Below are 20838 nucleotides of genomic sequence, written 5' to 3'. Positions count from 1 at the left end.
AAACCAAAATATCAACACTAAAATATTAATTCAAAATTATAGTCAACCATGAAGGTTTCACATATGACCATGGCTGAATACTTGACAATAGAAATAAACACAAAAAGAAAGAAAGATCGTTCACTGGCAATGGATAAGCACGCAAGATCCCATAGTATTATATTCCTAATCACGCTCATAACCCATTTGAATTAGCCTTATCCTAACCCATGTTTTGACAACTAAATCAACAACATGTAGCACTGTATATCATACTTAACCAAATACCAATTAGTAATGGAGGAAATCACAAGCAATTAATAGTTAAACTCAACAACCACTTAATTAGACAATAAGACAGAGGAAGAGACGGACCTTAAGATAACAAATCTTCTTAGTATATAAGGAACAGTGAACCATGCTTTGTACATGACCATTTGATTAGCCAAACTAAAGTCGGCAACAAAATGCTAATAGGACCTCAACCCGAAAATCTCGTCACGCACCTCGGCTTCGACCCCGAAAGAAAACTCGACTCAAACAAAGCATCTCATCACGAATTCATCTTTCTTCTTGCAATAAATCTGATTCAAAGAGAACATAAGATAGTTATGAGTGTTATTTCTGAAGGTGGAACTAACAAGAAATTTGGAGTCAGAAGATGAAAATCTAAGTTTTAAAATAAAGCTGAAATTAGATCTATGAGATTAAATGTCTTTAGTGTTCTTTGGAGATTGAACTCGACTAAATCAAAAGCAGGATAGATTTTCGATTTTTCAAAGGGAAAGAAATGGGTGAGGTTCCATTTTCAAGCAGGAGAGGGCTATAGTTTTCTGAAGAGTGGGGGTCCTTTTAGCTGCGGCTGATTGTATATTTAGGGGTGTATAGGGTGTCAATTTATAGGGGTAGGAATTAGGTTAGGTCAAATGGGAAATGGGTATGGGCTCAATGTTTGGGCTATCCCAAATTGAGCATTTTCAATTAAGACCAAATCAAAATTAGTCCCAAATTTAATACTCTTTCTTCTATCACAAGACCAAAAATACTACATCATTGATTAATTAATCCTATTTGAGTAAAATAACTATTAAAATAAAATTGACCGTTAAAATAAACTATTTTTGGTATTTTTTCAAGATTTTATGACTACAAAATATTAATGGAACAATTTTTGTAATTTTTATTTTCCTTGTAATAAAATAAAGTAAAAAAGTAAAAATTAGTTGAAATAGCTATATTAGGCCAAAATTAAATATTTACATGCTAAAATATAAAAATCTTGGGGAGGGTCAAAAATCACATGTCTACAGGGATCCAAATAACTTTCCTTATTCTCTGCAAATCTTTGCACTCTACATCAACGACGACTCATCTTCCAACTTACTTCTGAGAAATCTTTCTTACTAGGAAAAACTAAATTATTCACTTACGGAAAGCTAATGTATTCACAACTTCATACACAATCTTAATAATTTAACTCTCCTCACACTGTCAATCTTGGAGAAACGACATTTCGATAATTCCTAAGGCTATTCTTCTATAGTTTGCTCTCTTATTGCTAGCTGATTATCTTTCCCACTATCGCTGTACTTCGGGTTTAACATAAAATCTTTGGGTTCTAACACACGTTCGGTATTTCAAACTGTTATCCGCTCACTAGAGTTAACCTGGCTGTGTGAATCAAATTGTACCTCTACTAGCTCTGCTGAAAGTGCTAATTCACTGTATCAACTCAAAACTTACTTACTATTCTTTTACTAACCACATGCTACCATCATGTTTTCTTGCTCTGCTTTGAATAACTAAAGTGAAGCATAAGGTTATTCTAACTTCCCTCACCATCCGACCCTGTTCTACGGTCGCATACTATCCCTTTTTTTTTTCTTCTAACTATGTGCATAGGTCACACTTAGGGAATTCATCTGCCTTAAATGAAATTGGGATATCTAACCCCAAACTTTCTATACAATACTAAATCATATCATACTATAAACATCCTGGGTAATCATTTAGTCACATAACCTACGGGGGAACTGTCTTATCTTTTATCTTACATCAATAGCTGCTTCTTATAGTAACTTACTAACGTGGTACTTCTAGTTCTGCTTTGAATAAATATGAACAACTTAAAACCGTTCCTTAAAATTCACTATTGGTTGCTCTTGGTTCTCATTTCATACATCATATCTTCTAGTCATTTGTATGAGTTGTACGACATCACATCTTTGGTAATAACAAACGTCTTTGACTCCTAGGTATTTTACCCTTAGCTCCTCTCTGTCAAAAACTATAGTGACCATTATTAGGGTCTGACATCTGAATTATCATCATCCAACTTGTGGCTCCATTTCCAATAATTAAACGAAATTGTTCCCTGAGGTAAAACACATATGATTACCATGCACAAACTTATCCTTCAGAGTACACCATCATTTAATAAATCACTTACTGCACTATCCGGCGATTCTTGGGTCTTAATCCGGACCTAAAATTTACGAAGATTTTGCTATAACCACTGTTACATACATTTTCTTTTAGCACCCATAGGCATCACTGTGCACTCACCAGTCACCAAAATTTTGATACACTGAAAATTGGAGATCTGGTAACTGAATAACTAATAACTGGCATACTGAATAACCATAAACTTGCTAACTGAAAGATTATATAACTGGTATCTGAGGTAAACTGATAACCATAAGACATGGTAACTGCTTTTGTACTTTCTGATAAGGTTATGCTCTAAGCTTTACTACTATCCATTGAACCCCACTTTTAACATTCTCTAATGTCTCATATTTACCAACCTGTACTCCATAATTATACCCCAATGGGCAATTATCCTCTCTAGGACCTTAGGTTTCTCCTGCGCGTCGCTTGGGCATCCAATACGTTTGGAATTCGATAGGAAGAGAAGATTACCTATTGCTCTAAGTTTCATGGCACGATCTAGAGTAGAAAGAAATGAGAAAATCCTGGATGTCTTGGTAGTTAACCGTTTATATGAGTGGCGGGCACACACATATAAAGGAAACTCCACTAGACACGACTTCATAGACTCCCTAGGACACTTGAACCTAGTGCTCTGATACCAAGCTTTGTCACGCCCCGAACCTGGGCCTGGACGTAACACGGCACTCGGTGCCTGACTTCATGTGACCGAGCGAACCAACTGACTGGCTGAATCAACATGTGGTATCATAACAAACTAAATACGGAAGATAAACTAACACATGCCGATATACTGAAAGTCTGGATAATATAAATCAAAGTGCGAATATACTAATACAATTGTGAAGCATATTTGTAGCCAAAATAGCTTAATATGAAAAGCCTGTGACTCTGTCTAACTGTTACTCTAGTCGATGAAGCCTCTAATTTGTACTGAAAACACTGACTGTCCGAAAATACTGAAGACTGTAGTAATGATAATGCCCCGAAAGAACTGGGGGTCACCAAATAGCTGGTACGAGAATCCTAGCTCTCTGAATCATCAACCTGTAAATCATTACCTGCTTCTTGAGATGCAGACCCCGGGCAAAAAGGGACGTCAGTACATTTGAATTGCACTGGTATGCAAAGCAACTGAAAGAAAGAATCATAAATGCTGAAACATAAACTAAGCTGATAACTGAGAATTTATAATTGATAACTGAAATGATAACTATTGAAACTATAACTGAAATGATAACTGATAACTGATAACTGAACTGATAAGTGATAACTGAACTGATAACTGATAACTGAACCGATAACTAATAATTGAACTGAATAGAGGAAGTAAGGATATGAATACTCCCTCTTCTGAATGATCAACCACATGTTTATCTGAATAAATAAGCTGCGGCCTCAGGCCCAATATATATATATATATGCACAAACTGCGGCCTCGGGCCCAAGTATACGTATACATAACTGCGACCTCAGGTCCAAAATGCATAAAGCATAAACTGTGGCCTCAGGCCCAAAGATGCATAAAGCATAAACTGCGGCCTCAGGTCCAAAGATGCATAAAGCAAATACTGACCTCAGGCCCAAATACAGGTGTTCAACATTCAGGAACTGAGAATCAAACTGCGATACATGATAAAGAAATACTGAATCACACTGAGTTACATGATACTGGAATACCGGATCACACTGAGTTACATAATACTGGAATACTGGATCAAACTGAGTTACATAATATTAGAATACTGGATAACACTAATTTACATAATACTGGAATACTGAATGGGACTAGATTGAGACATGTATTCTTGAACTGATTATGAACACTGAAACTTCAACTGTTTATGGCATACTGAGTAATCTATACTAAGACTCGGGGGCATCAAACCCAAGTCTATATTGAATACGCACTGAGCTCACGACGTTCAGAATGAAAGTGGTGTACGAGTTATGAAGCTAGAGAATAGAAGTTCTACAACTATTCAAGAAACTAGGCTTAACAATATTTCTAAGGCAATTGCTAACGTCGTAAAAGAAACGTAGTGTAGGGAGAATCATTAAAATTCCCAAACATAGAGAGTTAACCTCACATACCTTAACTTCCTGCTCTTGAGCATAATACAACATTCGCCAACCCTTTCACCTTTAATCTATATCAATACAAGTCAAAGGGATTCCAAATTAGTAACAATAGTCATGTTTTGGTCACTTAGGCATTTTATCAAACACTCGGTCGCATAAAGCTTCATAGCCCTTATTAATGGTGTCTCTACACCCAATAACCCATTCTCTTGCTCCTAGATAAATTCTAAAGTCTCAAATGGTTATAATCAACATTATTCTTTATCACCCATAAGGTAATCAACACCCATAACCAATAATAACCAATCAACAACCCAAACCTATCACCGTTCATGCTATTCTATCAAATCCATCAACTCATATCTCATGAACTAGAGTCTATAATCATTAATTCAATGATAGAATCAATTAGAGGGCGAATATATTACCTTTTTGACTTTCAATCTTCTGAATTCGAGTTCTAGGGTTTCTTCTCTCAACAATGATGCCCCAATAGAATATCTAATGATTAGGAGGGTTTACCCATGTTAATAAGATGTTGGAAAATTAAAATTAACTTAGAATCACCATTAGAACTTACCTTGGGTGGTGGAGAGACCCTTAAGGAGTTAGGTTTTTGAGAGTTTTCCTTTCTAGAGCAAGTTTTTATGTTTTGGGACTGTGGGGGACGAAATAAGGCTACAAAAATGACTTCCCAAGTTGTCCACCGCGTCCCAGTAGGCCTGACCGCGGTTCCAACCGCGGTAAATCGTAGGGACGCTGCCTCACCACCGCGGTCGCGGTAAAAACGCGGCAGGAACACAATGGTTACACACCATTCTGTAAAACGGGCATAACTTTTTGCACAGAGCTCCGTTTGGGCTCCACAATATATCGTTGGAAAGCTATTTCAATGGCCTACAACTTTCATGCTTGAAATTTCCCAAATACCTAATACATTTTCACCAAACCCTGCTGGAAGAGAGACCTTCTGCAAACATAGTCGATTTTGTCAAATCTTATACACTTCACTTCCCTTCTTGGTTTTGAAACAACTATTTTCACCCATAATCATCCCGATAGGACTTCATATGTCCATAATATAACCTTACTACTCCTTTAACTCATTCAGACCTAATCCGAATGTGCGGGGTGTTACAATTGATGTGATCCATATTACAAATAAGCCTAGGACACTCCCTTTACATTCATAAGCATGCTTAGATTGTAACTCTTTTCAAAACCTAGCTTCTTTTTTAATTAATTGTTTTCTTACATTTATGTGTACGTGAACTTAAATCCCTTATTATTTGAGCCCTACTTGTCTATTTGCTAATTGCACAAATTCACAAAAACTGTCTGGCCGGGAACCACACTAGTGGATCCTGAGGGGTGTCTAACACCTTCCCCTTGGGATAATTTGAAGCCCTTACCCTATCTCTGGTTATCAAACATAGTTGTAGATGAACCTTATGGGTGCCCTAACGCACCCCAAAATCGTTAGGTGGCGACTCTTCAAAAACGCATACCCCGTTCCCAAAAGAAATGAGTTGTCCCATACCCAAATGTCATGAACCCGATTCCCAATGGAAAGGAAAAAAAGGGGGCGCGAAGTTTGTTTCTTTTCCTACTCAATCTTATGCAACGTAAATCGATTGTTATCGATCGAGAATAGAGAAATTTTAACGGTACTACCGATGTGGTGCGGGATGTTTCTCCCTGCGTGGTGGTTGGGCTATTGTCGTCGCCTTGCGGAAGAATATTCTGTCGTTTTAGCTCAGTAGCTGTAGTTCTAAGAGCTTCGAGGTTATACATAGGAAGCTATGATGCTTATGAACGGTTATCGCGCAGTATTGATGAGAGGGTGGAATGCTTGCCTATGTGTCGAGGCAGTGAAGGACTTGAGAGGAGGTTTACTAAGTGTATGATTCAGAGATCCATTATCTTATTTCCGGCGGAGTAAAGGCAATCGAACCATAGATGATCAGGTTTGGGTTGATAAAGTAACGAGACTTGGTGTTTTCAAGTGTGGTGGAATTTTTATCTGCGATGTGGTGTTGTCGTCCTCGATTGTATGTGTTAAGTTTGCCGGTGTTATGATCTTCTACAATTCGCCTTTGGACCATGATATGGGGAGATAGTATTGGAGAAGCGGCTGTTAGAGATCGCGATGTGCAGTGGTTCAGGATCGAATTGGTATTTCTAATGCTAATGTCTCAAGAAAGATGATCTTCGGAAGGGTTTAAAGTAGTAGCAATCTGTTCGTGCAAGTGCTACAGAGCTAGATATTGATTTAAGGCAACAACTGGGCAGCAAAGACGAGGAAGGACCTGTGGGGAGTGTCTCGTGGTGATTGAACTTCTAGGAGGCCTAGTGTGGAAAAACATATATCGAGTAGTTGCTTAAAGAAGTGAGTTTGCCCAAAGTGGGAGAGTGGATGAGTAGCATATGGGATCAGTGGCAGGATAACTACACACCCGGAGAAAGAGTCTAGAGTGATTTGGGATTCAGGGTGGACAGTGACTGGGTCTACGAGATTAATTTGAAATATTGGCTAGCATAACGGCGGGGGATCTGATATGACAGAAAGGAGCTGCTTGATATGAAGAAGGATACAGCATAACTTTGGATTGGAAGATATTGTCGCACATTTAGTTAATGTCCACGAGAAGTGAGTGGACTTGTGCAGCGGGTGGATGAGCACGGGCTCAGGATGGGTTATTGATGTCGTAGCAATTGTACCCCGTGCAGCGACGTCGGAAGATGTCGGCGTGTAGTCTCCACATTTGGGGATGTCTCCTATGAGCAGATCAGTGATCGCGTGGTTGGAAATGTTTCGACGAAGGATTCTATTAACTATCCGGTAAGAGGTCTAATATGTGAATGTTGCTAGAGATTCAAGGTGTTCATAAAATGCTAAAGGAAGGATTTCGAGGAATTTGGCGGTTTGATTGAGCAAGGTCATGTCAATAAGAGATAAAGAATCTTGGTAGGCTCTAGAGTGGTGTAATAGTGGCTTCAAGCTAAGTGGGAGAGTCCCACCGCCTACGATTTGATTGCGTAGTCATCTATTTATGAGATATCGGGTTATCGGTGTATTGGCGAGTTATTACAGCTAAGGGAAAAGAACATAAGTGGTCATTTGAGGCAAGGGATTTGATGAAGCTGTGCTACGATTGGCCTTATTGGATCGTGTTCAGGCTTTGGGGTAGGTTCAGGATTTATGCTTTGTATAGATGCGGGTTTCAAGGAAAGTGATCGGCCGGGTGCTTCGTCGAGAACGTGTTCGTGTGCTAGAAGACTATTGGAGTTGATTATATTTGGGACCAAGTCAGAGTGGGTGGCTCTCAATAGCAGTCCTAGTGGACTCAAATGTTAAAGTGTGGTGTCTAAGGATTTCGAGTCCATAAGTATGGTTAAAAAAAATCGAGCTTTTACAGCGAATTATGAAAGGAGGCTCGGAATGTTCTATGATATCTTCGGCTTGCAGTACAACATTTGGGGGAAAGAGAAAAAATGACTTCGGATTCGTAAGAGAGTTATCAGAATGGGCGTATCAGTTGAGGATGCGAATATGCGCGCAAGGAAGGTATGAAATGGTTCGTGGAATTAGAGACAACATGGTCTCGTGTTGCAAGGCCACTCGGGATGAGTGCGGATTGAGTTTGTTATGTGTTGAATGGAGTTATTATTAATTCTAAGACAATTAAGGATAAATTAGAGGAAGTTAGATTGGTTAGCCATAGTTGAATTGGCATATTGGTGGTAGCAGTGATCAGTTCCTTCAGCGTGATTAAGTTATGCATGTGACTTGTGACGGTACGTATGAGGCTTGACGGTCGCCGTGATTGATTTTATTGAAAGTATTCAAGTATTATGACCTGTTATGGGTAGGCGGATCCCGGAAGGATTATGGCGGTTTAGACCATTACTTGAAGATTTGCATGTTCTACGGTTGTGAGAATTCACTCGTGTGTTGCTATGGTTCTCTTGGAATGAGTTAAGTTTCCATGTGAGGAAGTGTTTACCATGTTAGTGGTTCAGGAGTTGTGATGAAATTCTTGTGCTATCGCCAGCTGGCTTGTTAGGTACAGTGAGCACTATGAAATTCGGAAGTGAGGATCAAGGTTGCGGTTTGGTGTTGACAAGGATATCACGAGCTCAGATTAGCATGAAAGGGATCTCAATGATAAGAGTAAGATGGCATTGTGTTCAACGTCACCTGAGATCGGCGTTTTGTGAAAGAGGCTTTGCATCCTGGTTATGGATTCTTGATCGCTTATCAGCGTTGGTGCGACCGGTGGTATGGATGTGCAGACTTGTTATCTGTTACGGAAGGTCGTGGGAGCGTGTCCCACGGGAATATTGTATAAGTGTGGCATGTAGTTGCTCGATTGATTGGAGAATGAAACTACGTATGAAGATTGTGGTGATATCGTCAATTTGAGAATTTGTGCCTGAAGGGCACTCAGTTTATTGGGTTGTGGACTCTGGAGGATTACTTCGGTTATGATGGTTGTTCTTCTGTGTTATGGGGAAGAGGAGTTATTATGGACCCAGAAAAGACTGTTGGCCTAGTTCAGTACGATCAGAATCGGCTTGAGGTCTGTGGATGGATTTAAATATGAATATGGGCTCTATATCAGGCCGAATGTGTTCATTTCAGCATAGCTCTCCTTATGGAGGAGGATTCAGACGTTGGATTTTAATTCGTCGTCGGCTATTTCATGTAATGCTATATTTTGCCATGTGAGTTGTGAACGACTCGATAATTTTCTTATGTATTGAGGTTCCGCGTAGCGATGGTGTTATGAGAGCAGGATGGGTCTTTAGTTTCATAACATATATTTCAGGATGGCGGTATTGCGAGAGTTGGAACAAGACTTATATATGTCATGAGGGCGTGGTGAGAATTAGATTCGAGGAATATTGGTTATTATAATCAGAGAATGTGACTATGGTCCTGTGGTATATGGTGCATGGTGAGAATTCGTCAAGGGTACGCAGTCATGTTCTGGTACCTCGTGTAGTGATTGATACGGTGTTCACATATTGGAAGCAGGCCTGGCTGAGAATTCCGGATGCTTGAATAAAAGAGAATATCTTCAAATTGGATCGAGTTAATGTGCTCAGCTGAGCTGTGGTAGCACGGGTAGTTGCTGAAGGTGTTAAACAGTGATTTCGGACGACTCCGGTGCAGTTCTCAGCATGTTCGAGGATGAACGTATGTTTAAGTGGGAGAGAATGTAAGGACCTGACCGGTCGTTTTGAGCTCTAGCGCGTCGTTCGGCGGTTTGAGGCCACGAGCAACTTCATTTCAGGTATTATGACTTGTATGCATGGTCGGAATTGAATTCCGGGAAGTTCGGAGTTGATTGGGAGAGAGAATTCTCATTTCGGAAGCTTTTAGTTGAAAGAATTGACTAAGATTGGATTTCTGAGTAAACGACCTCGGAATCGGGATTTAAAGGTTCTAGCAGGTTCGTATGCTGATTTCGGACTTGGACGTTTGTCCGGACTAGGTTTTGGAAGACCCGGGGACGTTTCGGCGCCTATTGTGAAAGTTAGCATTTTTGGAAGAATTTCATAAGTTTGGGTTGAAGTGCATTTCAGTGTTATCAAAGTCCGTTTGGGATCCGAGTCTGGGAATAGCTCCGTGTGGTGATTCTAGTATTGGGAGCGCGATCGGAAGAGAATTCGGAGGTCCGTAGGTCATTTTGTAGTCATTTGGCTAAAGATAGAAATTTGAAGGTTTTTGGGAAGTTTGACCGAGAGTTGACTTTTTGATATCGGGGGGTCGGATTCCAATTTCGGAAGTTGGAGTAGGTCCATAATGGCGAATATGACTTGTGTGCAAAAGTTGAGGTGAATCGGACTTGATTTGACAGGTTTTTGCATCGAATATAGAAGTCGGAAGTTCTTAGTTTCATTAAGCCTGAATAGGGGTGTGATTTGTGATATTAGCATTGTTTGATGTGATTTGAGGTTTCAACTAAGTTCATATAATGTTTTAGGACTGGTTGGTGTATTTGGTTGAGGTCCCGAGTGCCTAGGGTGAGTTTCGGATGGTTAACGGATCAAAATTTGGACTGAAACATCAAAATCTGATGTCTGTTTGCTGGTTTCCTTCATGAGGTCATGATGATGTCAGCCTCGAGGGTCAGCATCGAGGGTCAGCCTCGAGGACACCCTCGAGGGTCAGCCTCGAGGGCAGCCTCGAGGGGCATCCTCGAGGGCAGCCTGGGCAGAACTTTAAATTATAAAAGGAGGGGGGGACTTCGTCCCGTTCTCCATTTTTGACGAATCTGAGATTGGGGAGAGGCGATTCTTGGCAGATTTTCAAGGAGAAACATCGGGTTTTGGATCGTTCGGCTCCAATTTGGAGGTTAGAGCGCGTTCTTGAATAGGGATATAGGCTTCGGAGCGAGGTAAGTCTCTTTTCTAAACTTGAAAGAGGGAATTGTCCCCATAGGTGAATTAATTGAATATGTGCTGCTAATTGTGGGGGCTACGTACGCACGATGTGATGAGAGTCCGTGCGTAGCTACTATTATGCTTATGTCCGGGTAGTCTAGGACCCAAAAGCATGCTTACTTGTAATAAATGCAACCTTATTGATAGTTTAAATTGCTTAAATCATATCGAAGTGGCAAATAATTTTCTAAAAGAGTTAAACTTTATTTAATTGAGTTGTAAAAAGGGAAATTTACACCTCCTTGAATAATTGTTTCCTTGATGAATGTCTTGATTGACTGTTTGAATATGTGTTTCTATGTGTACATGTGTCGCATGTATGACTCGCGAGCATGGTGATTGTTTATTTATATTTGACCGCGTCGCATGTATGATTCATGAGCGGGGTAATAGATGCATCTATGGTTCGCGCCATTCGACCCTCTGGCAGTGCACAGTTTAAATATTGTTGGATCAGGCCGTATGACCTCGACATGATTTAAGCATGCTTGTATTGCTTGCCTTGAAATTTTATTGAAGTTGATATTGTTTCTCCTCGGTTTGAGAATATATGTATAAATGATGAAAAAGGACATTTGGGAATTTTGTATAAAATAAAGGATCATTTACTCGCTTCACTCTATTGAAATACAACCATGTTTATAAAAATCTTCGATTTATTATATTATTGTGTACCATTATTGGACCACTAGTAAGTGTCGAAGTCGACCTCTCGACTCTACTTCTTCGAGATTAGACGGGATACTTACTGATTGCACATTGTTTTTGCACTCATGCTACACTTGATGTGCATTTTATTGCACATGCACAGGTATTTCTAGTGGCCTACTAGGCGTAGCAGCATGGATGATACGGAGACTAGGTGAGCTGCATTTCTCAAGGCGACCCCCAGTAGGTATAGTCTCTTTCAGTGTATTGTATTTACTACTGTCCAGTTTGTATTCCGGACAGTTATTGTACCTTATTCGATTCTCTTAGTAATTGCTCATGCACTTGTGACACCGGGTTTTGGGATGTCTATGGGATTATTCAGTATATTGACATTGTTGAGGATATTATTATTTATTCAGTGGAACTTATTCTTTATTGTTTAAATATATAAAAGAAGTAAATTCAGAAATATCTAAACCAAGAAGTAACTAGTTATTTAGTGTTGGCTTGCCTGACAATGGCGTCCGGCGCCATCACGACCCTTAATGGATTTTGGGTCGTGACATCATCTGCACTGTCCAAAGATAATCTTTCATGGTCCAAAGGGAATTTGCATCATCTATATACTCGCATGCATTGTGTTTTAAATTTTGCAGGTAATCCAGGAGGTAACCGTTCTTCGAACAGGAGCAGCCTTCGCTCCGGTTTCCGCTCATGCCATTTTTACTTTGCCATTCATAACCGATTCTCATCAGTTAACCATCCTACTCTGGGATATCCAGCTATCTGCCCTATAATACATCTGTTACATTCCAGATTCGCAACTATAACTCCATCCGACAGTATCCTTCACAAAAGAACCTTTGCTGAAACTGGCCACAATTTCTATAACAACTCCATCGGCTTCATTCACTAGTGGGTCCAGTACTACACATGGCCTGATTCCTGTAAAGCCAGGGATATGTAGGCAGCTCAAAGACCAGGGTTCGGCCTCTATTTTCAAAACATCCCAATTGGTCAAAATTGGCCATCATTTCTTTACCCGTAAACTCTTTCATCCTTCCCGGGTAAAGAGGGACAGTTGTTGATACCCAATTTTTCCCTATAATATTTTTAAAAATGCACATATACCTCCAAAACTATGCATTAGCATCAATTAATATATTCCATAATTTCTACACTTTTAAGGGTTTTAATTAATTTACTCCAGTATTTTTATTCATGCAAACAATTACTAATTGCATCATAAATAATTTTATAATAATTTTTGTTGTTTAATATTATCATTTACATTTGTACTAAGTTTAAATTATTTCACAAATAGCCATATTTGCATTTTTGGGGTTATAATTACAATAACTTTGCAATTATAGCCCATGCATGCATTAGTACATTATTTTACCAGAAAATAGCTTTTTGTATTTTTAAAATATTAAGTAATTATTTTAAAATATTTTTAGGCATGAAAATCATTTTTTATAATCTGTTAATTATTTTCTAAAAAATTGTTTATATCAATTAAATGGGTATTTAACAAATAGCCTCTTTATTTTTTGGACCTAGCCTATTAAACCAGCCCAATTTCAATTCCCCCAATCCCAATTCAATTAAAACCGGCCCAAATCCACCTCAGCCCAAACCAATTAAATTCAACCCGCCCCAACTCCAGGATCAATCGTGTCCGTTGATCTCTAAGATCAACAGTCCGTATCATTCCTTTCCTTTTTTAATTTCCAAATACCCCTAACCCTAGTTCATTTTACACAAAACAACCGCCCTAAATTCCCTAACCTCTTCGTCGCTCTCTGAGACCCAACCCCTAACCCTAGCCACCGTCACCCAAAACCAGCCTCAATATCTTCGATTCCTACCCGTTCCATGCATTTCCATGGCTGTTTGAGACTTCTACTAGTCTCCTACTTCACTTGGTTGCCCGATTTTGTTATTTCATGGAAAATTTTTGAAGAGATCTAGCCAGATCTTGTTCGAGACTCTTCGAGGGTCCACCTATTTTCTGTGAGTGCTACTATCTCGATGTTTATGGTTCAAATCTCTAGTTCAAGGCCAGATTCTCTTTACCGCTTTACTTTTTCTTCAAAACCCTTATTTTGAACAAGAATCCATCCAGGTCTTTGTAGATCTGAAGCGACTCTGAGTCCGTCAACAACTTTTCTTTAAAACTTCTCTTATTTCTTTACTGTTAATCGATTTTCAAGCACTTTGTTATATAAGGGTTTGGTTTTCTCGTTATTTGTTGGTCGGACCTCTGTGTTTGAAGTAGCTTCGAGTTTCCATGACCATTTCTTTAAGATTCTCCTGATATTCCTACTACTAATCAACCCTAACTATTCTTTTTAAATTTAGAGTTATACTTCTGTTTTTGTAAAAGGTTTTCTGAGATTCTTATATTTTGTTTAATCCTTCTCGCATGGCTATGACCCTGGTTCAATTGCTTGACTTTTCATTGTTTGACTTCAACATTTTTGTCCGTTATTGTTTGAATAATTGACTGATTAACTAAATTATCTAGGGTTTCATTGTTTGCTGAAATCATTTACTGATTTCTGCTTGCTTTCCTTAATCCAGAGGTTCCTAATTGGCGTCTTTTGCCTATTTATGGGTTGATTGACCCTTGATTGGTCTCTAATTACCTATGATTGCGTTATTCGTGTGATTGTCTGCTTGATTTATGGGTTTTAACCCTAATTGGCTGTTAAACCCACTACTTGCCTTATTTGAAACTCAATCAGAGTTATTTATGGGTCTAATCCCCTAATTTTCTGTCCTTATCAAGTTTGATTGATCATTTTATTTCTTCCCTTACCTTATTTTACCTGCCTTGCCTTATTTGCTTACATTATTCGACTCCTATATATACACTCCCATTCTACCTCTCAGACACGAACAACAGTTTACAAAAAAAAACACTCACACACAAACTTTGCTCTCATCTCTCTACTACTTGTGTTCATCGTTTGTCTAGTCAGCTGAAAGCCAGGACTAGACTGTTGAATCCTGCCTACTTTACTTTCTGCTTCTGCTTCATTAACTGGTATGCTCTCACTTTACTATCATGCAAACCTCTGTATGATTTGATCTGTGTACTTTCTATTCCTAGCATGTCCATTTTATATTACTAAATCAGTAGGATCTTTATATCAGCCTGTTTATCTTTAACTAGACCTATGTGATTCATGCTCATTATTCCTAGTCAGTATGTGTACTGCCAATCAATTAGACTACATGCTTCCTGCTATTCAAATTAACCTATATGCTTCCTTATAATAACATGCCTACTTCTGTCTTAATCGAACCTATGTGTCTAGTACAATAACATGTTTACATCAATGTTGACTGTAATAACATGTCTACTTCTGTCTGATTGAACCCAGGTGTGTCCTGCTCTCAATTTGTTTATTCTTGCTTTAGTTAGACTTCTGTGTTCCCATATGAACCAGACTCATGCTTATTTCTTCTTCACTAGCATATTATGTTCATCTCTGACCTATATGACTCCCCCAGCCCTACTATCCCTCTGTATGTGACTGAAGGCTCACCTAGTGGAAGTTAATTAACTAATTTGGAACTCTAAGTTACCCTGTTTCTGTATATTATTTGACTGCTGGGACCTTTGTTTGAGTTACAGTGATTGAATGACCTTGTTTGCTCCTTACTTCCTGAGAATCCAAAACTATCTATTTTCTTAAAAACTATCTCCTATTTTCAACTCCTATTCTTAGAACACCTAGGGTCTTGCCTCTCTAGTGCGAGCATTGCTTAGGAGTCCATGAGACTCCTCTGAACATGACACACTGGAGTTGGCTTTCCAAACTTTCTCACAAAGAGTTACTTTAAAAGTTTTCTGGTGTGAGCATTGCCCGGGGTCCCTGATGCCCTTGGGGAACTTTGACACACCATTGGGTGCACTATGAGGTTATGGCATTTTTGACTGGTTGAAGACCTGGTTTGCCAGGTTTATCCTTTGGGCCCATATTCAGGCTCCCTATATTTGTAGCAATTTCACTTCTATAATTCTTTATTAATGTTGGTCTGTAATAATAATCTTTGTAAACAGATATTGGGGAAATTAGTAAAAGGGAGGGATTCTTATATGATTTTTTGGGGAAACCGGGTAGAAATCATTCGTCTAGGTCTGCATTATGCTTACTTACATTAGAAATCGTGCTTTAGGTCCATACTATGCTTGCCTGCATTAGAAATCATGCTTTAGGTTTACACTATGTTTATCTGCATCAGAAACCATGCTCTTAGGATCACTTGGCATACTAGACAACATGTTCACTACCTCACTTGTTACAAATTCTGTTTCTGCATAATCATGATCATCTGGGAATCCTGTTATTAAGTTAATGCTATAATTCTGCCTAATAAAAACGTCCATTTGTGCATTAGAGATCCTGCCTTAGGACTGTGTTTGTGTTTGCTTTAAACCCTGTCTATATCGTCTAAATCAATAACTATCTCGTCTATAAAAAAATGTTTATAAACAATCCCAACACTTAGATGTCATAAAGATAAGTGTGTATAAACCAGTTCCGTAATGTAATACTCAGCACCTAGACCAGCATGCCTATAGGACTTAATAAATTCAAATTGTTTGAAACTGATTCCATGAATTCTGATTGCATTTAGACAACATGTTTATAGGGTATTACAGATCCACGCCTAGGCAAGCTTATAGGTAAACAAGGTCAAATAAAAACTGAAACTATGCTTTGCTTGTTGGTGACTGCCCAGATTCAACAGGTTCTAAAAACTTCAATAGGAAAACTGATAGGCCTCTATCACTTCGCCTTAACACCATGCTGCATATTCTCTGCTTGTCATGCTCACCTAGATGTCCTGTTCTAAGACCTTTCTGAAATATCTGAAATCTGTTGTTTGAGATGTGCACTTACTTGCTCTATTTGTGGAGTTAAAATGTGAGCTTTTTAACTGTTCTATCCCTGGTCCAGTCCTACGTGTTTTGCTTGTCACCTAGATTTTTCTCCTTTTAATTACTGTAGGAGAGTATAGATCCACCTTAACTAGAAGTCCTATATACCTCCGGGACTACATAAGTAAAAGGATGGGTAGTGCACGCATACGATACATCTTAAGGTTGCTAGAACACTTTAGGCTATGACCAAGGGGAGGGTAATCGGGTAGTAAAGGATATGATGACCTGTGCGCTAATGCCACGCGTAACCCCTCTATTTGAGGAAGGCTTACCGGGTATTGTACAGATGTGATCCTATAGGCTAACAAACCTAGGACTTCCCTCATCTTATTTACATATGTGTGCTTAGACTACTCATCTGCCAAATTTCCTTTATCTTATATGTGTGTTTAGACTACCTATTTGTTAAATGACTAATTCACATAATTGAGTTCGGCCGGGACCCACCGTTGTGGACCGCGAGGGGTGCCTAACACCTTCCTCTCAAGGTTATTTCGAGCCCTTACCCATATCTCTGGTAATGCAAACCAGTTTCATGAGTTATTTGGTATAGGTGCCCTAACGCACCTTAAATCCATTAGGTGGCGACTCTTCAAATTCAAATACCCAATTCCCAAAAGGAAAAGGAGTTGTCCCAGAATGTCAAAACTCGGACTCCGCGAGGAAAAACGGGGCGACACACCTTCGTGCTTTATCGCTCTGCCTCACCAAACATGAAACAACAATAATAAAGAGGTAGAAATGGCAACAACAAGTCTTACTTCAACACTTATTCCACAATACTAGCCTCAACTTTGGGTAAAAACCCCATCAATACCAAATTCCATGAAACATGATAAGAACTTCTCAACACATCGATTAATTAGTCTACGCATGAACAATATGATGAAAATATAACATTTCCAAGAATAAAGCTCACTCACATGTTATGACTCGACAACAACGTATAGATACTCATCACCTTACCTATACATCGTACTCAACAACCAAACACGTAACAAATAAGCAAACAACACCTTATCCCTCAAGCTAAGGTTAGCCACAACACTTACCTTGCTCCTCCGGCCAAAATCTAGGCTCTATCACTGCTTTTCCCTTCACACAAGCCTCCGGACCGATAGAATCTAGCAAATTATCAACCGAACAATTCAATTGAAGCCTTAGGAACTACCCATGATCTCAAGGAATTAAATTTAGGCCATTTTGGAAAATGTCAACAAAAGTCAACACTCAAGCCCGCTTGGTCCAAATCCGAAACTCGGACCAAAACTCGATTACCCATCCACCCTGGAGTCCAGATATACAATTGGTTTTGGAATTCGACCTCAATTTGAGGTCTAAATCCCCAAATTTCAAAATCTCTAGCTTCTACCCAAAAACCCCCAATTCCACCATGAAAATCCTAGATTCTAGGTTGAAATATTGTTATAAGAAGTGAAAGATTGAAAGAAAAGAGTTAAGAATCATTTACCTATGATTTGGGGAAGAACTAGCCTTTGGAAAATCGCCTCTTGAGGTTTAGGTTTTGAAAATTTGGGAATTGAACAAAAAATCCCACCTAAGTCCCTTTACACAGCTGCAGATGTCGCATTTGCAACCTGAGCTTCGCAATTGCGAAGCTCGCAAATGCGAAGGTACCATCGCAATTGCGAGAACCCTCACACCTCTGCTGCCTTCGCAAATGCGGCTAAAGGATCGCATTTGTGATCAGTGCCTTCCCCCCTTACTTCGCAAATGCGAAGATTTCCTGGTAATTTCGAGTCTGCTTGGCCCAGCTAATCTTCGCATTTGCAATGAGAAGCTTGCAAATGCAGAACCTGCAGGGTTCGGAATTGCGATGCCTATTCTCGCAAATACGAGATCAGAGGCCTGCAACAAGTTCAGTCATACTAGCAAATTTTCTAAGTTCCAAAACACCCCGTAGCCTATCCGAAACTCACCCGAGCCCTCGGGGCTCCAAACCAAACACGCACACAAGTCTTAAAACATCACACGAACTTGTTTGTGCGATCAAATCGCCAAAATAAAATCTAAAACTACAGATTTAACACCAAAACACATGAAATTCTCAAGAACACTTGAAATTCCTATTTTCACCACCGGACGCCCAAATTACATCAAATCAACTTCGTTTTTCACCAAATTTCACAGACATGACTTCAATATTATATTGAACCTGTACCGGCTCCGAAACCAAAATACGGGCCCGATACCAACGAGATCAAACATTAATCAAATTCTTTAAATCCTTAAATTTCCAACTTAACAATTTCAAACAAAAGTTCATTACTCGGGCTAGGGACCTCCGAATCCGATTCCAGGCATATGCCCGGGTCCCATATTTTACTACGGACCCTTTAGGACCGTCAAAACACGGGTTCGGGTCCGTTTACTCAAAATGTTGACCGAAGTCAACTAAAATCAACTTTTTAAAGGCAAAACTTATTATTTTCCCAAATTTCCACATAAAGGCTTTTCAGAAAAGCGCCCGGACTGTGCACGTAAATCAAGGAGAAATAAAATGAGATTTTGAAGGCCTCGGAACACCGGATTGGGTTTGAAAATGCAAAATGACCTTTTGGGTTATCACATTCTCCACCTCTAAAATGACCGTTCATCCTTGAACGGACATAGAAAAGTACCTGAGCTGGGAAAAAGGTGGGGATATATGCTCCGCATATCGGACTCGAACTCCTAGGTAGCTGCATCAATAGGCTGACCTCTCCACTGCACCCGAACCGAAGGATCACTCTTCGACCTCAACTGATGAACCTGCCGATCTAAAAATGGCTACTGGCTCCTCCTCGTAGGTCAAATCCTTGTCCAACTGGACAATGTTAAAATCTAACACGTGGGATGGATCGCCGTGATACTTCCGAAGCATGGACACATGAAACACTGGATGTACTGCTGATAAACCTAGTGGCAACGCAAGTCTGTAGGCCACCTCTCCCACTTGATCAAGAAATTCAAAAGGCCCGATGAACCTAGGGCTTAACTTGCCCTTGTTCAAAAATCTCATTACGCCCTTCATGGGCGACACTCGAAGCAACACTCTCTCTCCGACCATGAATGCTACATCACTAACCTTACAGTCAGCATAACTCTTTTGCATGGACTGAGCTGTACGAAGCCTATCCTGAATAATATTAACCTTATCCAAGGCATCCTGTATTAAATCTATTCCCAATAACCGAGCCTCCCCCGGCTCAAGCCACCCGACCGGTGATCGACACCGTCTACCATATGATTCCATATAGGGAGCCATCTGGATGCTCGACAGGTAGCTGTTGTTGTAGGCAAACTCTGCTAACTGAAAGAACTGATCCCAAGAACCTCCAAAGTCAATAACACAGGCGCGGAGCATATCCTTCACGATCGCAATAGTACGCTCGGACTGTCCGTCCGTCTGAGGTTGAAACGTTGTGCTCAACTCGACCCGCGTACCCAACTCACGCTACACTGCCCTCCAAAAATGCAAGGTAAACTGCGTACCTCGATCAGAAATGATAGACATGGTCACACCATGAAGGCGAACGATCTCACGAATATAAATCTCTGCCAACCGCTCCGAAGAATAGGAAACTGCCATAGGAATGAAATGCGCTGGCTTAGTCAGCTTATCCACAATGACCCAAACGGCGTCGAAATTCCCCTGAGTCCGTGAGAGTCTAACAACAAAATCCATGGTGATACACTCCCACTTCCACTCAGGAATCTCTATCTTGTGAAGCAAACCACCAGGTCTCTAATGCTCGTACTTTACTTGTTGACAATTCAAAACCAAGCTACATATGCAACAATATCCTTCTTCATCCTCCTCCACCAATAATGTTGCCGCAAGTCCTGATACATCTTGGCGGCGCCCGGATGAATAGAATACCGGGAACTGTGGGCCTTCTCTAGAATCAACTTACGAAGCCCATCCACATTAGGCACACTAACCCGACCCTGCATCCTCAAAACTCCATCATCTCCAACCATAACCTGCTTGGCATCACCGTGCCGCACTGTGTCCCTAATGACAAGCAAATGAGGGTCGTCATATTGCCGCTCTCTGATACGCTCAGACAAGGAAGACCGAGCGAGTGTACAAGCTAGAACACGGCTGGGCTCAAAAACATCCAACCTCACGAACTGATTGGCCAAAGACTGAACATCTAATGCAAGCGGCCCCTCACCAACCGGAATATATGCAAGGCTACCCATACTAGTTGACTTCCTACTCAAAGCATCGGCCACCACATTGGCCTTCCCGGGAT

Source organism: Nicotiana attenuata, chromosome 2 (assembly GCF_001879085.1).
Source record: "Nicotiana attenuata strain UT chromosome 2, NIATTr2, whole genome shotgun sequence".
NCBI lineage: Eukaryota > Viridiplantae > Streptophyta > Magnoliopsida > Solanales > Solanaceae > Nicotiana > Nicotiana attenuata.
This window is presented reverse-complemented; position numbering follows the sequence as displayed.